The sequence below is a fragment of the Grampus griseus genome (assembly GCF_964374135.1).
Source record: "Grampus griseus genome assembly, chromosome: 4".
Taxonomy (NCBI): domain Eukaryota; kingdom Metazoa; phylum Chordata; class Mammalia; order Artiodactyla; family Delphinidae; genus Grampus; species Grampus griseus.
In genome coordinates this window covers 103965762-103985391 of record NC_138997.1, presented here as the reverse complement: position 1 = coordinate 103985391, position 19630 = coordinate 103965762, and positions in this window count along the sequence as shown.

Below are 19630 nucleotides of genomic sequence, written 5' to 3'. Positions count from 1 at the left end.
ATTCTGTGGGCAAGATATTTACCATATTTAAAAAGGCAAATGTAGTCATGGTTGAAATTTCAGTCAGTAAAATAATTGCATTCAGCCTTAGAAACATAAGGAATTGGCTTTTTTTAAGTAGAAATTCTCCCGGTGGAAGACAAAGAGCTTGGTGCCTGGAGAATCACAATTGAGATGGAAATAAGAATTGCCAAGAGCCAGACAAAGATTTAAGGGAACCTCAGAACTGTGTCAAGGGACTTTCTAGAATCAGTCCAAGGAAATTCTAAACAGTGTTCAAACCTTTCTTCTGTGGTACAAATGGGATTGGAACAGTTGTGATCAGGAACAAGCTAAGATGTTGGAAAAAGAGGTGGGATGGAAATCAGAGTTCTAGGTTCTCATCAGTGACAGAGAACACATCTTCTATTGGAAGATGGTGGGGGAAAGGAGTACAATTGCATATTAAGAGAAATCCTATGTGAAGAGCAAAGAAATAGAGTCAGACGCATGTGAAATTTGCAAGTGTCTGAAGGTAGGATCAAAAATATAGCCAATGGAGTCAAGAGTTTAGAAGTAAGGAGATAAAATCTAGTATAAAAGTTTGACCTGGAGATTATCATATTAATGAAGTAAGTCAGACACAGAAAGACAAATATCATACGATATCACTTATATGCAGAATCTAAAAAAAAAAAAAAAACTACAAATGAACTTATTTACAAAACAGAAACAGACTCACAGACTTAGAGAATGAACTTATGGTTACCAGAGGGGAAGGGTTTGGGGGAAGGATAGACTGGGAGTTTGAGATTGAAATGTACACACTGCTGTATTTAAAATAAATAACCAGCAAGGCCCTACTGTAAAAAAATAAAAATAATTTTTAAAAAATAAAAATAAATAATATTTTCTAAAGTTTGAGTTCAAAAGAATGAGCTCTTCATTGTTTTTAAATAATTTTTAAATAGTGAGAAATTTTACCCAAAAATAGTGTTATATATTATTATGATACATATATAATAGATAGAAACACCAGCATTTCTGAGTGAAACATGAGATGGAATTAGGTGAGAAGGGAATTCTGGAAACCTCATGCCCAAACTCATCTATTTCTGTGGAGGAACTTGCCTCATTTCTGTGGAACCCCTGGCATTGATTTAAAATACAAATTTTTGACTGTAGAATTAACAATTATGTTGATTATTCTGTGGTGGAGCTGTCAAAAAGGAAGAGATACAGTTCTTGAATTCTACCCATGGAACTCAGAACTTATTTAAGTTAATATCCTGTCACTTTGTACAAAAAATGTAGCTCAGTAGTCTTCACAAATCCCACAATCATATCTATCTCAGAAGATCATGTGATGTGTTGCCTGTGGACATGGTCTGTGGCTTGCCTTTATGTATCAGCAAAGTAGGGAGCCCAGCCTAAAAGGTTCAAGATGGGGAGTATAGCCAGAAAATAGAATAGTACATAGAGTTGAGAAAAGAGAAGAGAAAATAGCCAAACTAGAAAACAGGAAAGGAGTTATAAAAATAAAAACAGTCAATAATAGGACCACCTGGGATGAAACCTGGGTACTGATTTTGTAGCCAACATTATTGTCTTCCTAAAAGAAATGCACACACCATCCTTCTTCCTTGCTAACAAAAATATGACTTTGTTTGCATAATACACCCTCCTCCACCCAGCCTTGCACTTAACTAGACCAGTCACAGTAATTCCATGTTTCTTGCCAATAATTGATTTAGGAAAAGACATATGATGCTGTTGTGGGCAAAGGGGAGGTTTAATAGGGAGCTTCTGTTTCTTCTCCTACAATGGTCTAACTGGAGTAAGATGGTCCCTCTTCTTTTCCTAGATATGTCTTTTCTTAGATGGCTGAACAACTGGAACTACAGAAGTCCTCTTATGACTGTGAAAGGACATACTGGGTAATAATGTTGACACAGACAGCTTGAGTTCTTGGTGTCATGGCTGAATCACTAAATTACCAAATCTTAGAACTGCACTACCTTGGGGTTTCTGTTGAGAGCAAATAAATACCTGCTTTTTTCTTACTTCTTAGGTTAGCTGAGGCAAGGGATTTTGTTAGTGACAAACTAAGCACCCCAACTGATAGGAGAGAAAGCAGATTTTGTTTTGAATTGTCATAATTGTTACCCCTTTAGGTGTTTCTTGTACACATTATTTGGTATCTATCACTGAACTGAAATTTTTCTTAAAGCAGAAAATATTCATTCCATAGAGAAGGACCAAGAATATGATGAAAGAGAAACATGAACTGATTTTGTGAGATGAAGTCAAACTTTCATCACAGAGTTTAAGAAGCAGTTTAAATATTTATACACATTAGACTAACAGACCAAGTAGGAGAAAGAAAAATCTTTAGAGAAACCGAGGAAAATAAATCAATACTGTGTGAGCTCCTTGAGGGCAGGCACCATATTTTGTCTATTGCTAGGTATATCCAATATTCAGCAACATGAGTGGCACGTGGCAGGTGCTCTATAAATGCAGAGTTAAGTAACAGAACGAAATTATAGGTCTAGTAATTGATATTTATTCTCAGTTTCATCCAAGCATTTCCCAGTTGCTTATGGCATATTTGAGTAGATGAGGCTGGACTGGTACCAGGAACTATGTCCAAAGACTAGAACTAGTGAAGCATAGCTGTAAATGTGCCATAACCATGAGAATTTTGTGGCAGCGACTATTGACTATTCATTAAAATTAAAATCCATGTTCAACTTCCCAGAATGGCAGTAAGAATCACAATGAATAAGTCTAAAACCCATGGGCATGAGCATCACAGCTCACAATGATTTGACATGTCCTGCCTCCAATGATCTTTCCAGTAGTCCTAGGCCAACAATAACCAGACTCTCTTGCATGATTTGGTCATGTGACTGAGTTCTAGCCAACAGAGTGTGATGGGTGTCACATCTGGGCATAGCTTTTAAGAAGCAAGTGTATTGTCTCCATATTCTCCTTTCAGTGTCCTACCAGCTAGTAAAGATGGCAATGAAACCCTAGGGAGTGCCAGAGCCATAAGCTGGAAGATGCCTGAGTCCATGAATTACTGCTGTTGATGAATAATCAACACCAACCAGAAATAATTTGCTATTGAGATTGACCTCTTATATATTCTGCCATTTTTTGTAACCATTGTTTAGCCTACTTTAAATAATGCAGCCTGTCCACATCTATTTGGCTTGTGAGCACAATACCAGCCTTCTCAAGATCTCAGAATGATGGGGAGAATCGTGTTAAAAAAAAAAATCTGCAATGAAAATGGATGTGATTTGCAGTTTATATGCTTTGACATACACTAGCTGGTATGGTCTACATGACAACCCCATAAAATAACCAGGGCAGATATTATTATCCTCATATCAGAGGTGAGAAATCAATGATCAAGGGGTTAAACAAATTGTCTAAATCTACTGAGTGCTAGACTTAGAACTAAAACATCAATCTTTTGATTTTAAATTCTTTGTTTTTCCAATTGTAAATATGCTAAATGTCTACCTCTGTCTAAAATATTTTCTTGATGGATAGCTTTACTGCAGAAATTCTTCCAAGGGATTAAGGATTATTTTAGAAGATTCATCTCACTTGAATTCTAAATATGGGATCTAAATATGGAAGGATTTATCATTCCAGAGGATTTAGCAATGAAGTTGACTCTATCACAGATCATTTTTCTTTGTAGAGTCTCTCAGTGTCTCAGACTAGGATGACTTCCACAGAGGTTATTGAGCTTATTCTCCTTCCCCAAAACAAAAGCTTCTCTGACAAATCTGAGATTTGGTTGATCAGCCACTACTTGATCACCTCTAATGATGGAGCACTCACTACTTCAAAAGTTTTCTCAGTCTGTTGGTGGGCAACCAACTCATTCTGGTTTCCATAGAACTTTCTTCAATTTTATAACTGAAAGTCCCCTGGACTTGGAACCCCCTCAGCCCTGACCAAATCGGGAGGGTCAGTGACCCTAAGATTGTTGAACATTGGAAATTATTAAAACACTCTTTTAAATTAAATGAAACTTGTCTTGCCATAACTTCTGCCAGGTTTTCTTATTTTTTCCCTCTTTGATGTCTATTATTCAACCTAAATTTGTTTCTTGCTGATCCCTGGAGAGTCTCTGGTTCTCTATAGCTGCCAAAGCTTGCATAAAACTGCACTTTCAAGCATTGCTCTACCATAAACCACAGGATCAATAGATCATAGATCTAAACTTTTAATCTTTGGGTTTGATAGACAGGGCCTGATGACACACTAGCAACAATTCATATCCCCTAAGTCAATTATTCTCCCTATAAGCCTATAGTGTAAGCCTTTGAAATTGTTTTCCTGGTTACCCAAGGTGAGTTTTGTGATAGAATTATTGACAATAAAAATAAATGTACTCCTATTATAGTTTATTGTGTGTAAACATAATTAATTAATTAAAAACAATTGATTCTTAAATATAAAATAGTTATTTTCTCACTGAAGGCTCTTGAGAAAAAAAAATAATTATCTTCTAAGGTTTCACCATTGAGCTTAATGTGCCTCTGAGAGTTGAACCCTTTTTTCTTTCTTCTCTTTCTTCTTTTTTCTTTTTTTTTAATATGAGTGCAGCACTTAACCTATGGGGAAAGGAACAGTCTCTACATTATTGGGTACTGAGGGACCACCAAAACCAGGAACTTTGTGTTTTATGAGTTTTCCCCAAATGAAAGCAACAGGGTTATGGTCAACATCATCCTTTCACTCCCACTGGGTTCTTTCATAGAGTTGCTTTGGGGGCAAAAGAAACGTTTTTCACTGAAAAGCACATCTACTTCATTGCTTTCTTTCCTGCTGAAAGTAGACTGGGATCTGAACAGACCATCAGGCTCCTAATCCAAACTAGGTTTCTTTATGTTGTTTTGACTTTCTTGCCACTTATGATATCTGTTACCTGGTAGAATTCTTCATAAACCTAGTTCTTGGAAGTATATTTTCTGTATGCAGCCAAAATTTTTTTTTAAAATTGAGTAAAATCATGATGACCATCATGAATCTGAGATTTTTGAGAAGCAAAAGTTTTAGGTTGACAGTACTTTTAGAAGCTTAACAATATTATCTTGTAAATGGAATAAGAGTTTTAAGGTTAAATTTTTTAATTATAGGAGGTTAGAATGAAATGGGGCTTTAGAGATCAATTACGTTAATCATGCCCATTTTACAGATGGGAAATTTGAAGTCCAGAAGCACAGATCATCACTCTAATGGTCAGTGGCAGAGTTCTGAAGACAGCCAGACTGACCTCTCTCTTCAACTCAACAAGTTAAACAGTGATTGTTTGCCTTTAAGGAGTATGAAGCCCTTTGAGAACTGGATGAATATTATGGAACTTGGCAAAAATGCACATACACTCAATATTTCTCATGTAATTTCAGGAGATTTAAATTCCTTAAGAAGTTTATCTTTGGATCCAACTGGGCCATGCTCTTATGCTTGGGATGGCTTTCCAAGGGAACAATTTGGGTAATTCCTGAATGGACTCTATATTTAATGGAGAAATCAAATTAGAATTTAATTATTTGAAATTTAATATTTTAAGAAATCAATTTATTGTTGTTGTTTTACATTCATATTACAGTTTTAAGCTAGTTCTGTATGAACAAATTACTTCTGTATGAAAAAATTATTTGGATAATAGGACAAAAATCTGAAATTTATCTCAAGGATTAATAAGGTGAGACCTGGGCAATGTCACTCGAAATAACACCCTAGAATATTTAGATCTGATTGCTCTAAATCTATCTGTGTTTCAAACTCCTACCCAAATTTAGGGAAAATAACAAACTTTTTATTTCAGTTTTACCAATTTTAGCATGACCTTCCTAATCTAACAATATTGCATTTGTGTGATAAACAATGATAAGTAACTGTTATAACTAACATTTATTGTGCTCTTACTCTATACCAAGAGTATGCTGATGAATTTATGTGTTATATCTCTTCACAATGATATAAGTTGGGTTTTATTATATACATTTTTTACAGTTAAAAGGAATTGAATCCTACAGAGGTTTAAACATTTCCCAAGGTCATCAGCTACTGCAGTGCTTCTCTGTCTAGGATAATCACCCCCTTTCTCACTCCACCACAAGCAAAGAGATATTTGGCAGTGTCTGGAGACATTTTTAATCATCATAACTGGGAAGATGTTATTCACATCTAATAGGTAGAGGCCATAAATGCCACTAAACATCCTACAGGGTACAGGACACCCCCCTACACACACACACACACACACACACACACACACACAGACACACACACACGAACACACAAATAATTATTTGGCTCAAAATGTCAATAATGCTGAGGTTGAGAAATGCTAAACTAGTAAGTGACAGATTGAGAATTCAAGCCTAAATAATATGATTCCAGAGTGAACACTCAATATTTTCTCTCAAAATACAGGTTTAATATTACACATTTTATCAAAATATTGATAATAATAGCCTATCATTTTGCAAATGTTTTTTGTGCTCACTTAACAGTTTATAACCCACAGTTTGTAGGGTCTAAGATATGGGACTGAATCATTCTGGGTAGATATGACAAAATCATTTGCACATATGTACCACAGGAGCTGGTGAGAAAAATGAAGCCTGGCTAAGAGAATCTCAGTGGCCAGGTCCATCTGAAATGGACATTCAACACTTAAATGAGTATTTTGAAAATCATAGTTGGGTCACATTTTATTGGGGAGGTGCTTTGCAGAGATTGATGGAACTAAAATTAAGTAAACCAGCTTGTTTAATATTATTTTTCCCAAGCAAATGTAACTCTAAGTTGATTTTTTCTCATACATGAGAAGGCAGATCCTTTTTTTTTGACAATATGATTTTAATTCTGTTGATCTACCTGGATAGTGTAACACAACTTCCCTCCCTTCATTGTGCCCATCTCTGGGAAGAGCAGTACCTTTTCTTGTCTCAACTTCTACATCCATTCACACACCAAATTCTGTCAATCCAACTTTTCTTAATATTTTTTAATCCTTCTCGCTATCCTCTATCCATTTATACTGTCTTAATTCAAGCCTTCATCATCTCTTATTTTCTAATTTTGGAAGCTTATTTTACTTATTTGAATAAAAAGAAAAGATTAAATATTAAGGTGGGAAAAGAAAAGAGAAAGTTGAGAGGTAGCATACAAAGCAACGACTACATATAAACCTTGTGCTGGGACCTTCATACATTACTCAATTTTTATCCTTCCAACAACTTCATGAGTTCAGCTTTTATTTCAGGGTACTCTGCAGAGAAGTTGAGATGACCAGTGATTATTTCCAATGTCATACCGCTGATAAATAGCAAAGCACTTTCTTATTTCCAGTGTCCTTCCTACAGCCAAAAGCATTTCAACGAGTTTCACAATCATTGCCAGTTTGTCCTTCTTAATGACTGTTCCACATTCCAACAGCTTTACACAAATCTCTTTTCATTGTTTTCTTTGCCTGAATGGACACATGGACCAACTGTTCTCTGTCACTCATCTATTATATTTTCACACACTTGAATCCTGAGAACCTCTTCTAATTTTCTAATTAATCAATCACTCTTTCATACAATGACTTCAATTTTCATTGATGGAGAAGTCACAGAATGCTGTCACTATCCTTGGCATGGGCAAGGAAGGGTCAGGAGAGAGTGAGATGACAAGCTCACTGCCATGGGAGCCCCTAAGTCCAATAGAAGCTTGACAAATAACAACCAGGCAAACCAGTTAAGTGCATTCTCTGAAGTCAAGTCCTGAAATAAATAGGAAGGCTGTGTGTGAAATGAGGCAATAGTCCAACAGCCCTCTTACTCAGCTGGGCAACCTCTTAGAGAAATAAACAGCATCCTTTTAACCATCCAGACAGGCTCATGGTTGAGCCAATTTATCTGTATCATCTACAAACAATATTTAACTTAATCTAAGGCCGAACAGGAGCACAAACATTGAGGTCTTGGGTCTGTAACAATTTTTCCAGCACTGCAATGTTTATGAGAACATTCAAGGCCGAAAAAGAATGTGTCAGTCTTCAGCAGACATTGCCATGCTTGCTGGTTGCCAGATTCTCACTTGTTCATATAATATCACACTTCAGAAGACCTACATTATCCAGCTGTCCTTCAGGGGAGGGTCAAGTCAAGAGTTTGTGGTTCTGGGCTGAGATGCACTTCTCACTAGTTTTGTGATGTTAGGAAAACCGTATTGGTCATTCAGTCCTAGCTTTGTCCAAAGTCCAAAAAGGGAGCTGGGTGAGATTTCTCTAAAGAGCTCTTCCAGCTTCCCAACTTGAGAGTTTCATTTGAATGTGAAGTTCTAAAAGAGAAAATGTGATCAATGGTTCTTACCTGGAAAGTTACAGAAGTGGTCTGAGTGAGAAGAGAGCTTCACGCTTTCTCAATCTATAAGTCACCTGTGTATGTGACTGCCATTACCCACAAATGCCAACTAGGAGTGTATCAGTGCTTGGCATTTCTCTTAATTCTATGTCTGTCGTGTGTAGCTTACCACTAACCTGTCTACTAGGGATTCCTCTTACACTCTCCACACCAACATTCCCAGGTATCATACTGTGTGTTAGAGGGGAGGTATCAGATGGCACTATGCCAAAACAGGAGCCATGGAGTCTACCTCTGAGATGCCAAGGGGAAATTTCAAAATAGAAGACAAACAAGGAAGCAACTTGAATGACTTCCACAAATAAGTCTGGGTCTTCATGAGCATAAAGGATATCTGTTGTTTCTGCCTGCCCACCAGTGTACCCCTTTCCTCCAGTAACACCAGCTTGATTTCTTTTTCAGCAACAATTTCTCCTTTATGCTCAGTACACATAGCTTTGGAAGGGACATGGGGGTCAAACCTCAACCAACACATGGTCTATTCCCTGAATATAATAATCATCTCAGCAATGGGTGCATGACCTACCTGAGGCTGGTACAAATAAGATCAAGGTTAGAGAGATAATTTTTCTCCTCAGACTACCCACAACAAGGATGATGTAAGCCTGTTGCTGCCATGAGCTAGCACATGGAACACGAAAAAAAAAAAAAAGCCAAAACAAAGGAATGTAGAGCTCAGAGATGAAGAAAATGAATCCTGATGATTCATTGGCTGAGTCCTTTGCTACAGCTTACAGCTATAGTTACAGGCTTACAGCCTGAAACTGCCTTTTCATTTATGCAAACCAGTGAATCCCTTTTCTGTTTAAACCAGCTTCCATTAGTGTTTTACTACTTGACCAGAAGATCAATATAGTTTACAATTTTTTTTTTTACCTATTAGCTTATACCTCCTGATCCCCAATACTCAGAAGTAGTAAAATTTGGTATAATAACCCCCACTTTAGAAAAGAAGAAAATAAGGTCTTACAGCCAGTAAAAAGTAGGGTCATGACCAAAGTCACAGCCTTTTGATCCCGAGCTCAGATCTCTAACTTCCCAACCATGCAGTCCACAGGCCTGATGCCCAGAATATGTGTCATCTCTCAGAGTCTCCACTGATACTCCCTGAGTTGTGGGTGTTATAGACTCATAGACTGATAAACCTTGAAAAGTCATTTTCAATCCCAACCTCCAACCTCCCAAAACTTCCACTAGTAGTTAAAAATGAAGGATTAAAAGTAAGAAAGATCAGGGTTAGAATGCAGCAATTTGGGGATTTCTGATGACAAGCCAGTAAAAAAGTCTTTCTGAGCTGCAGTTTTATCAGCTGTAATATGAGTCCAATGATTGCCTACCTGTTCTGCTTGTAAAGAAAATTAAATGGACATATGTTGTAAAGCAATTAGTATAATGCCTATCACGTAGAAACCTCTCTGTGACTGGCATAAATATCAAATTACTTATTGTTGTAATTATTGTTATAAACCCAGATTCTGAATCACCAGTGCTTTCTCTACTCCTTATTATCTTTCTATGCTATAAGCTTTAAAATACATATATGCCACTGAGGCTAGAGACTGTGTCTCTCTTGTTCTTGTACCCCCCACCAATCAATTCATATTTCTTGAATGCCATGATTAAGGAATGATTGCCATGCTAAGGTATTTATTTGAAGTATTAGCCTATGGGAATAATTACCTTTGAATTCTTATGTGGGTTCCTCTCCCCTCCAACCAGAAGTGACTCCAGAAGTTGATGGAGGTGAGAGAGGCTGAATCAGACATTCCTGTTCCTTCAAGGGATGTTTCTTTTTGTGTTATTTCCCTCTCTGTTTACCCCTTATTCCTTCACACACCTGCTTCAGAGCCAGTTGAGAGTCAGGGATGGAAGTTCTGGGTGTGGGCCCCATTAGGGAAGATTTGGGCTTTATCCTTTGCTTGTATTCTCCACTTGTGATTTGAATTAAATTCACTTTTGGACACAGGCTGCAAGGCACAAGAGGTCTTTTTGATTGAACAGTGAAAGGAGCCTATTAGAAATGTGAAATCATAATTTCTGGAGGTTTGGGGACTTAAAAAATGTGGACAGCTGTTGGCTAAAGAACTGAGAAATGTTTAAGTCAGGAAAATATCCTAGGTAATGAAGCCAGAGAGCCTAAATCAGTGGTAAATACTGCTAAGCCATCATTACACACTAAATAGTTATTAGTCATCTCTCTGTTTCTAACGGAAAGCTTAAGGGTCTGAAGTCCAAAGCTTAGACTCCATTCTCTCTAGCAAATCAAAAATCCCATCCCCTCCAATAACAGAAATCTGCCAAGAGAACATTAAAGGTCAAGCTAAACCCACAAAAGCAAAGCAATGCTGATTTCAAAGAAGCTGAATGGAAAATACAATTAAAAGTCGCCAGTTCATTCTGAGCAGGAGAAAAGATTGAGAGTCTAATTTAAGGTCAGGAGCCTAAGGGGCAATGGCAAAGGGAAACAGGAACCCCAAGCCAAACCATAAGCAAAGTGGCCTGGAAACTCTCAAACTTGGCGGGAGCCTTTCCCTTTCCGGCCCCCTCTTGGGTGAGTGGGTCACAGTGTGGTTGGAACGTTGAGTTGCCCCCATGGGACCCATATTGGGAAATGAATGTGAGGACCTGGCCTCCAACAGATAGACCTGTGCTATGGACCTGGCTCTCTCCCAGCTCCACAGTGATTTTCCTGTATTACCCTACACAAGTCATTCACCCTGCCCTGCCCTAGTTTTACTTAATTACAAAATAATTTCTTCTAGTGAGGCCAAGCTTATGAATAAGCCAGAATTTCGTGGTTTGAGGGATGCCAAGAAGGCACCACTGGGACTTCAGGCCCAGTTCTATAATATTCACATCTCCCCATTATACTTTTTCACCAATGCTTGAAGTATCACCATTGACAAATCTGTTTAATCTAAAAACACTTTTTTTTTTTTTTTTTCTTTTTTTTTTTTTTTTTTTTTCTTTCTTTCTTAGCGGTACGCGGGCCTTTCACTGTTGTGGCCTCTCCCGTTGCGGAGCACAGGCTCCGGACGCGCAGGCTCAGCGGCCATGGCTCACAGGCCCAGCCGCTCCGCGGCATATGGGATCCTCCCAGACCGGGGCACGAACCCGTGTCCCCCGCATCGGCAGGCGGACTCCCAACCACTGCGCCACCAGGGAAGCCCTAAAAACACTTTTTAGTGCCTACTTCATGCTAGGTATTGTAGTAGGCACTAGGTATACAGGCATGAGTAAAACAAACATGGATCCTAAGCGCAGTCTAGTTGGAAGGAACAGACTGAATTAAACAGGTAAATACACACATACATACATGCAAAGGGAGAGTCCCCTGCAAAGTTATTGAACACATTACTCTGGGAAAAATTAGAAGTCTGAGTCTTAGTTAAGGTCATTACTGAAGCCACTGAGAAGGTGGTTTTCAAGCTGAGACTTGCTATGTACTGTGAAGATCTAGGAACATGCTATTCTAGGTAGGAGACAACTGGCACGTGCTAACCTCTAAGGAGGAAAGGAACTTGGTGTGTTCTGGAATTGAAAAAGAAAGGAAGTCTTGGTGGATGGAGCACAGTGTGTGAGATGAAAAGGAACTGAGATGAGTGTAAGCAGTAGCTAAGGGGAGGTCAAACGGGGCTTGCTAGGTCACTGTGGGACAACGGCATATCGGTCTGTCCATAATATAAAGCCATGAACAGTCTAAGCAAGAGGATACATCATCTCTCAGTATTAAAACTACTCTGGATTCACTGAAGTGGATAGAATGGTAGAAGGCACAAAAGGATACAGGGAAACCAGATAAAAAGTTTTGCTTCCCTCCCTAGATTGTAAGATCCAAAGAGTTGTGTCTGTTTTATACAGTAATATTGCTCTGGTTCTTAGAGTAAGAGTTGTGCCATGAAGTTAGTGAATCAGTTCTGATGGGGAATAAAGGCAAAGCCTTACTTAGGATCAATAAGAGAAGTCCTGTATGTGGCATTTAAGAGGAATTCTATCTATCTATCTATCTATCTATATCTATATATCTATATATCTATATATCTATATATCTATATATCTATATATCTATATATCTATATATATACAATGAATGAAGGAATGAATAAAGATTGCTGTACTCCAGAAAAGAATATTACAGTAGCTTGGATACAGTAGTAGAAGTGGAGGTTGAGAAGTAGGCACATTTGAGATATACTTGAAGGCAAAAAATAAATAAATAAATAAAGGACTTATAAATAGAATGAATGTGAAAGTGGAGAGAGAAAAACAAATAAAGATCAACACCTTCATTTATAGCTTGAGCAACAAATTATGTGGCAAAAGATGGCAGATGGGAAAACCTCTGAGAGGACAGACAGATTAGATTATTGGCCTGTAGCCTGAATAAGAATGAGTCTAGACACCCCAGACTGGTGTATGTCATAAAAAAGGTATATTGTTACTAAGTTTTGGCATGCCTTGTTATACAGTATTACTGTGGCCATAGCTGGGTGAGGCAGAAATCATGAGATTTAAGGGAAAATCATAAGTTCAATTTTGAAATGTCAAACTTGAGAAAGCTGTGAAATATCCAAGTGGGAATATCAGGTAGGAAATTGATTACACAATTCCATAAAGGTACAGATAAACCTTTTGGAGTCACCAGCATAAAGATGATATTTAGAACCAAGGGTATGGGTGAGATCATACAGAGGGAACGCATAGAAAAAAAGGTAAAAATGTGCCCATTTCCCAAACATAGAGTGCTTCAACAATTAGAGGTCAGGAGGAGACTTCAAAGAAGAAGAAAATAGGACAGATTGGTGATAGAAAAACAGAAGGGCATTGGAGCAATCTCTCTCTCCAAGAGAGGAGATTTTTTAAAAGAAGTAGAGAATGGTCAACTCTGTCCAACATTTATATGAGACTTTTTAGTTTCCTATTGTTGCTATAACAAATTAACCCACTTAGTGGCTTAAAATTTAAAAAAAAAACCTTACAGTTTTGGAGATCAAAAATCTGAAATGGGTCTGACTGAGCCAAAGTTAAAGTGTCAGCAAAATTATGTTCCCTCTGGAGGCTACAGTGTAAAATCAGTTTCTTTGCCTTTCTCAGCTTCGAGATGTACCCACATTCCTTGACTCATGACCCCTTCTATCATCAAATCACTGACTTTTCTGCTTCCCTCTTTTGCTAAGAAGGATCCTTGTGATTACATTGGGCTCACCTAGATATTCCAAGAGAATATCCTCATCTGATTAGCAACCTCAGATTCATCTACAACTTTAATGTCCCCTTTGCCCCATACAACATAATATATACACAGGGGCCAGGAATTAGGAAACAGGCAGCTTTGGAAGACCATTATTCTGCATACAACAGACACCAAATAGGATGAGCTTTGCTTCTTGAGAAAATGGATAGATATTTCTGGAAAAGTTTAGGGCTTCTAGTGTGTTAGTTAGTTCCCCAGAATATTAAGAGAATATCTCCCTTCTATACATAATTATGAAACATTTAAGAAATCAGAAAAATAGAATTCACTATAAAGGAAACCCTCTTCAGTTATTTATTTTAAACAACTAAGGGTTTCCAACCATGTGAGGAGCAAAAGAGCACAGAACAGGAGAATTAATATGGACAAAAAAATACTGGAATAAACAAAGATAATCCACAGAATATGAGAACTTTCAAAATAATTTTAATGGGTATTCCCAGAGATATTTGAAAAAAATCACATCAATAAGATAAGTATAGGTTGATATAACAGGATTAGTCAGGGGACAAGAAAGTATTCATAGAAATTTTAAAATGATGGCTGAAATTAAAAAAAAAAAAATTGAGTAGTATGGTCTAAGGAAAATATCCCAGAACACATAATAGAAAAAAAGAAAAAAGAAAATAATATAAGACAAAATTAAAGTCTTAAAAGATCAACCCAAAAAGGTCATCCTCCCTCCGAAAGAGTTCTAGAAGAAGAGAAGTGAGAATATGAAAGAAAATTAAATTTTTTTTTATAATTTTTAAATGTTGCAAGACAGGGCAATTGCTATCAGATTTTAAGGACAAATGTGATTTTGAACTCAGAATTCCATACGGAGTCACAATACTAAGTGTAAGAGTAAAATAAAAATAATTTCTAGACATAAAAGGCATTAGAACAGTGGCTTCTTGTAGCCTTCTGGTGGGGAAAAGAAAATAAAATAAAACTTTTATTATGTATTCCAAGAAAACAAAAGAAGATGCTCTCAGAGGAGCCTATGGGATTAACTCAAGAGTGATGGTAGAAGTTGTGTTCTCCACCTCTTCCTAGGCAAACAGTGGATCCCTTTCCTGGCATTCCTTCATCTAGATAAGCCATGTAACTGTTCTTGTCAATGATCAGAAGTCACATGTGCCACTTCTGGCCCAAAGAGATTAAAAGCATATGTGTGTTTTCCCTATTGCAACCTTTGCTTAGCCACTGGCTAACTGCAGAGGAGTCCAAAGCCTAGAAGAGAGCTGAGACACCTCATGGAAAGGTCTGTTTCCACAGTGTCTGCAGGAAGTAGAGCTCCCTTTTAGACCCAATTGAACTGGGATGTGAGAGCAGAATGCATTTCAATAAAATCAAGCCTTGAAATTTGGAGATATTACAGCATTAAACCTACCCTGATTAATACAAGCATATAATGGGAAAAAAATCTGGAAAAATAGCCATGCTTATAAAGCACTAAGTCCCAATTTGAACACAATTCAGAGCACTTTAATAGTTTTATCTTTAAGAATAAAGTAGACTTTATAAGACAAAGAATATGATTAAAAATCCAGGACATTCTATGGAATGTAAAGAAAGTGTATGGTTCTTTTGTCAGCAAGTGAAAGAAAACAATTAGAAACACCAAGAAAAATTAAAGGATGTATGAGAATATCATGGTTTAAGTATAAAGTGAACTAAAATGTGGCATGATATGGAATAATCAAAATAGAAGAGACTTTATTTAAACTTAACTTTGGAAGCATTCTCTGTCGATTCTCAATAACTTAGAATTATTTTTCCTTCACTCTGAATCCAACACTAGCACTTGGTTCTACGGAATGGTTACTGTCATTATGTTGACATTGTCATTATACTGTAAAGACTAATTGTTTGCTTTCAAAATTTTAGAATCAATTTTAGAAAAAGCAAAAATACTCAGATATAATCATAAAACAGGATGTGAATGTTAAAACTCTGATATTGGATAAGAATTACACAGTTGACACAATTTGAGAGATACAAGGAAGAAAGGAGGTCAAGTGTGTGTTAAGCTTTAATTTCCTCATTATAAATGGTGGAACATGAAGAAATACTCTCTCAATTTGGTGGAACAAGAAGTACAATTTTAATTATAACATTCGACAAAATGGGATAGTGCGTGTGACCCAAAGTCCTAAATTTTCTCAGCAAAGTGTCAACAGAGAAATATGTAAAAATAAATTGTTCAATTTATTTTAGTAACAATTAGAAGAAATACAAACACAAACAATCCTGCTAAGGAGTGGGACTCTGGAAGGAATAGGGAATGGTGTTAATTTTTTACTTACTAGTGACATTCAGTTTTTCAAAGAATGTACATATATTACTTTTATGGTGCCATCAACCAAGACTGTGAGAAGAGGAGACAAAACAGGTGCATGTAAGGAGGGGGTGGATAAAGATTTCAATTTAAACTTGTTGAGTCATTTATCTGAAATCTTTAGATCAAACACAAGAATTTACTATAAGCTCTCTGTTAGTGGGATTATAGAAATACACTTAATACACAATGGAGGGCTTTAGTGTACTCACTTTGAAATTTGCATTTTTCCTTTGGAAGGAATGTTGGGCTCAAAGTTTTTGTTTGTTCTTAAATGTATCCACTTCTTTGACTTAGAGTAATTGTTTAAGAAAACTAAAACACCAGCAACTTTTCCATTACTCATCATAAAAATCCCATTTTAATTCATGTTTTCCTGTGTCTTCTCAAATACTTACATTACTGAAATATTTTATAAAAACAATGGAATTCTTGGATTGTTAAATTTCCTACAGTTTCTTAAAGTCATGTATCATGAACTTGGTTTGTCATTCAATTAGTAGTCTCCTTCCTAATCCCCTCCTTCATAAGGAGCACAGCATGTAGTAATTTGTTGGTCTTATCCAAGGAAAAATGCACAACAGACAGATGGAAATACAGGTCCAGACCTTGGCAAAGACAGAGGGCAGGATTAAAGGGGTGTATTTGGAGGTGATTAAAGGACCGATAATACAAGCCATGGAAGTGGAGTGAAATTGCCTAGGCAGAGAGTGGATGGAAGAGATGAGAAATAATTACAAAAGTCAAGAGGTGGAGGTCCGAGGCTTCTTGGTAACGGGTCCCAGTTCTGTGAGTACGACCACCACCACTTTCCTGGTACTTAAGGTGTTTGAATAATCTGTGCCTGGAAATGGTGAACCTGCCTCTGCCTTCCCTGCCATATAAGAGATCTCAGCTCTACTCTACAAGTGGTTTTATGATGGGACCAATCTGAATAAAAGATCTGCTTTTCTCTCCATCTTCTCTTTACTGGAAAAGAGATACAGGAGTCTAATCAGAGCTTTCAATTTGGAAAACTGTTCATAAAAATTGTACTTCTAAAAATAGGGCCATGAAAAACACAAGGAAAGGAATTCTCCCCTAGGGCTTCCAGAAGGAATACAGTCCTGATAACAGCTTGATTTTTAGGACTTCTGACTTCCAGAACGGGAAAGAGACATGCAGCTAAATTTGAAATGATGGGCATCTTGTCCCTGAAAAGGTCTTGTGGTAATTTGAGATCCTGTTGGCTGTCCAAAAGGTGAGCTGTGTGGCTGACAGGGTCTTGGTGCTCTAGTCTGGTGTCAGGCCTGTGCCTCTAAGGTGGGAAAGCCGAGTTCAGGAAATTGGTCTACAAGGAACCTCCTGGCTCCACATAATATCAAACGGCGAAAGCTCTCCCAAAGATCTCCATCTCAACAATAAGACCCAGCTCCATTCAATGACCAGCAAGCTACAGTGAAGAAAACCTTATGCCAAACAACAAGCAAGACAGGAACACAACCCCATCCATTAATAGAGTCGCTGCCTAAAATCAAAATAGGTCACAGACACCCCAAAACGCACCACTGGACATGGTCCTCTTCATCAGAAAGAAAAGATCCAGTCTCAAACACCAGAACACAGGCACCAGTCCCCTCCACCAGGAAACCTAAACAAATCACTGAACCAACATTACCCACTGGGGGCAGAAAACAAAAACAATGGGAACTATGAACCTGCACCCCGCAAAAAGGAGATACCAAACACAGTAAGTTAAGCAAAATGAGAAGACAGAGAAACACACAGCAGATGAAGGAGCAAGATAAAAACCCACCAGGTGAAACAAATGAAGAGAAAATAAGCAGTCTACCTGAAAAAGAATTCAGAGCAATGATAGTAAAGGTGATGCAAAATCGTGGAAATAAAATGGAGAAAATACAAGAAATGTTTAACAAGGATATAGAAGAACTAAAGAGCAAACAAACAATGATGAACAACACAATAAATGAAATTAAAAATTCTCTAGAAGAAATCAATAGCAGAATAACAGAGGCAGAAGAACGGATAAGTGTCCTGGAAGATAAAATATTGGAAATAACTGTCACAGAGCAGAGAAAAAGAATGAAAAGAATTATGGACAGTCTCAGAGACCTCTGGGGCAACATGAAATGCACCAACATGCAAATTATAGAGGTCCCAGAAGAAGAAGAGAAAAAGAAAGGGACTGTGAAAGTCTTTGAAGAGATTATAGTTGAAAACTTCCCTAATGTGGGAAAGGAAATAGTTAATCAACTCCAGGAAGCACAGAGAGTCCAATACAGGATAAATCCAAGGAGAAACATGCCAAGACACATATTAATCAAACTATCAAAAATTAACTACAAAGACAAAATATTAAAAGCAGCAAGGGAAAATCAACAAATAACATACAAGGGAATTCCCATAAGGTTAACAGCTTATCTTTCAGCAGAAACTCTGCAAGCCAGAAGGGAGTAGCAGGACATATTTAAAGTGGTAAAGGTAAAAACCTACAACCAAGATTACTCTACCCAGCAAGGATCTCATTCAGACTCAATGGAGAAATTAAAAGTTTTACAGACAAACACAGGCTAACAGAATTCAGCACCATCAAACCAGCTTTACAACAAATGCTAAAGGAACTTCTTTAAGCAGGAAACACAAGAGAAGGGAAACACCTACAAAAACAAACCCAAAACAATTAAGAAAATGGTAATATGAATATACATATTGATAACTACCTTAAATGTAAATGGATTAAATGCTCCACCAGAAGACACAGACTGGCTGAATGGATAAAAAAACAACATCCATATATATGAGGTCTACAAGAGACCCACTTCAGACCTAGGATCACATACAGACTGAAAGTGAGGGGATGGAAAAAGATATTCCATGCAGATGGAAATCAAAAGAAAGCTGAAGTAGCAATTCTCATATCAGACAAAATAGACTCTAAAATAAAGACTATTACAAGAGACAAAGAAGGACACTGCATAATGATCAAGGGATCGATCCAAGAAGAAGATATAACAATTGTAAATATTTATGCACCCAACATAGGAGCACCTCAATACATAAGGCAAATGCTAACAGCCATAAAAGGGGAAACTGACAGTAGCACAATCATATTAGGGGACTTTAACACCACATTTTCACTAGTGGACAGATCATCTAAAATGAAAATAAATAAGGAAAAACAATCTTTAAATGATACATTAAATATGACGGACTTAATTGATATTTATAGGACATTCCATCAAAAACAACAGAATAAATTTTCATCTCAAGTGCTAATGGTACATTCTCCAGGAGAGATCATATCTTGGGTCACAAATCAAGCCTTGGTAAATTTAAGAAAGTCGAAATCATATCAAGTATCTTTTCCAACCACAACGGTATCTGACTCGATATCAATTACAGGAAAAAACAAACGAAAAAATACAAACACGTGGAAGCTAAACAATACATGACTAAAAAACCAAGAGATCACTGAAGAAATCAGAGAGGGAATCAAAAAATACCTAGAAACAAATGACAATGTAAACACGACAACCCAAAACCTATAGGATGCAGCAAAAGCAGTTCTAAGAGGAAAGTTTATAGCAATATAAGCCTACCTCAGAAAAAAAAAAAAAAAAGAAACAT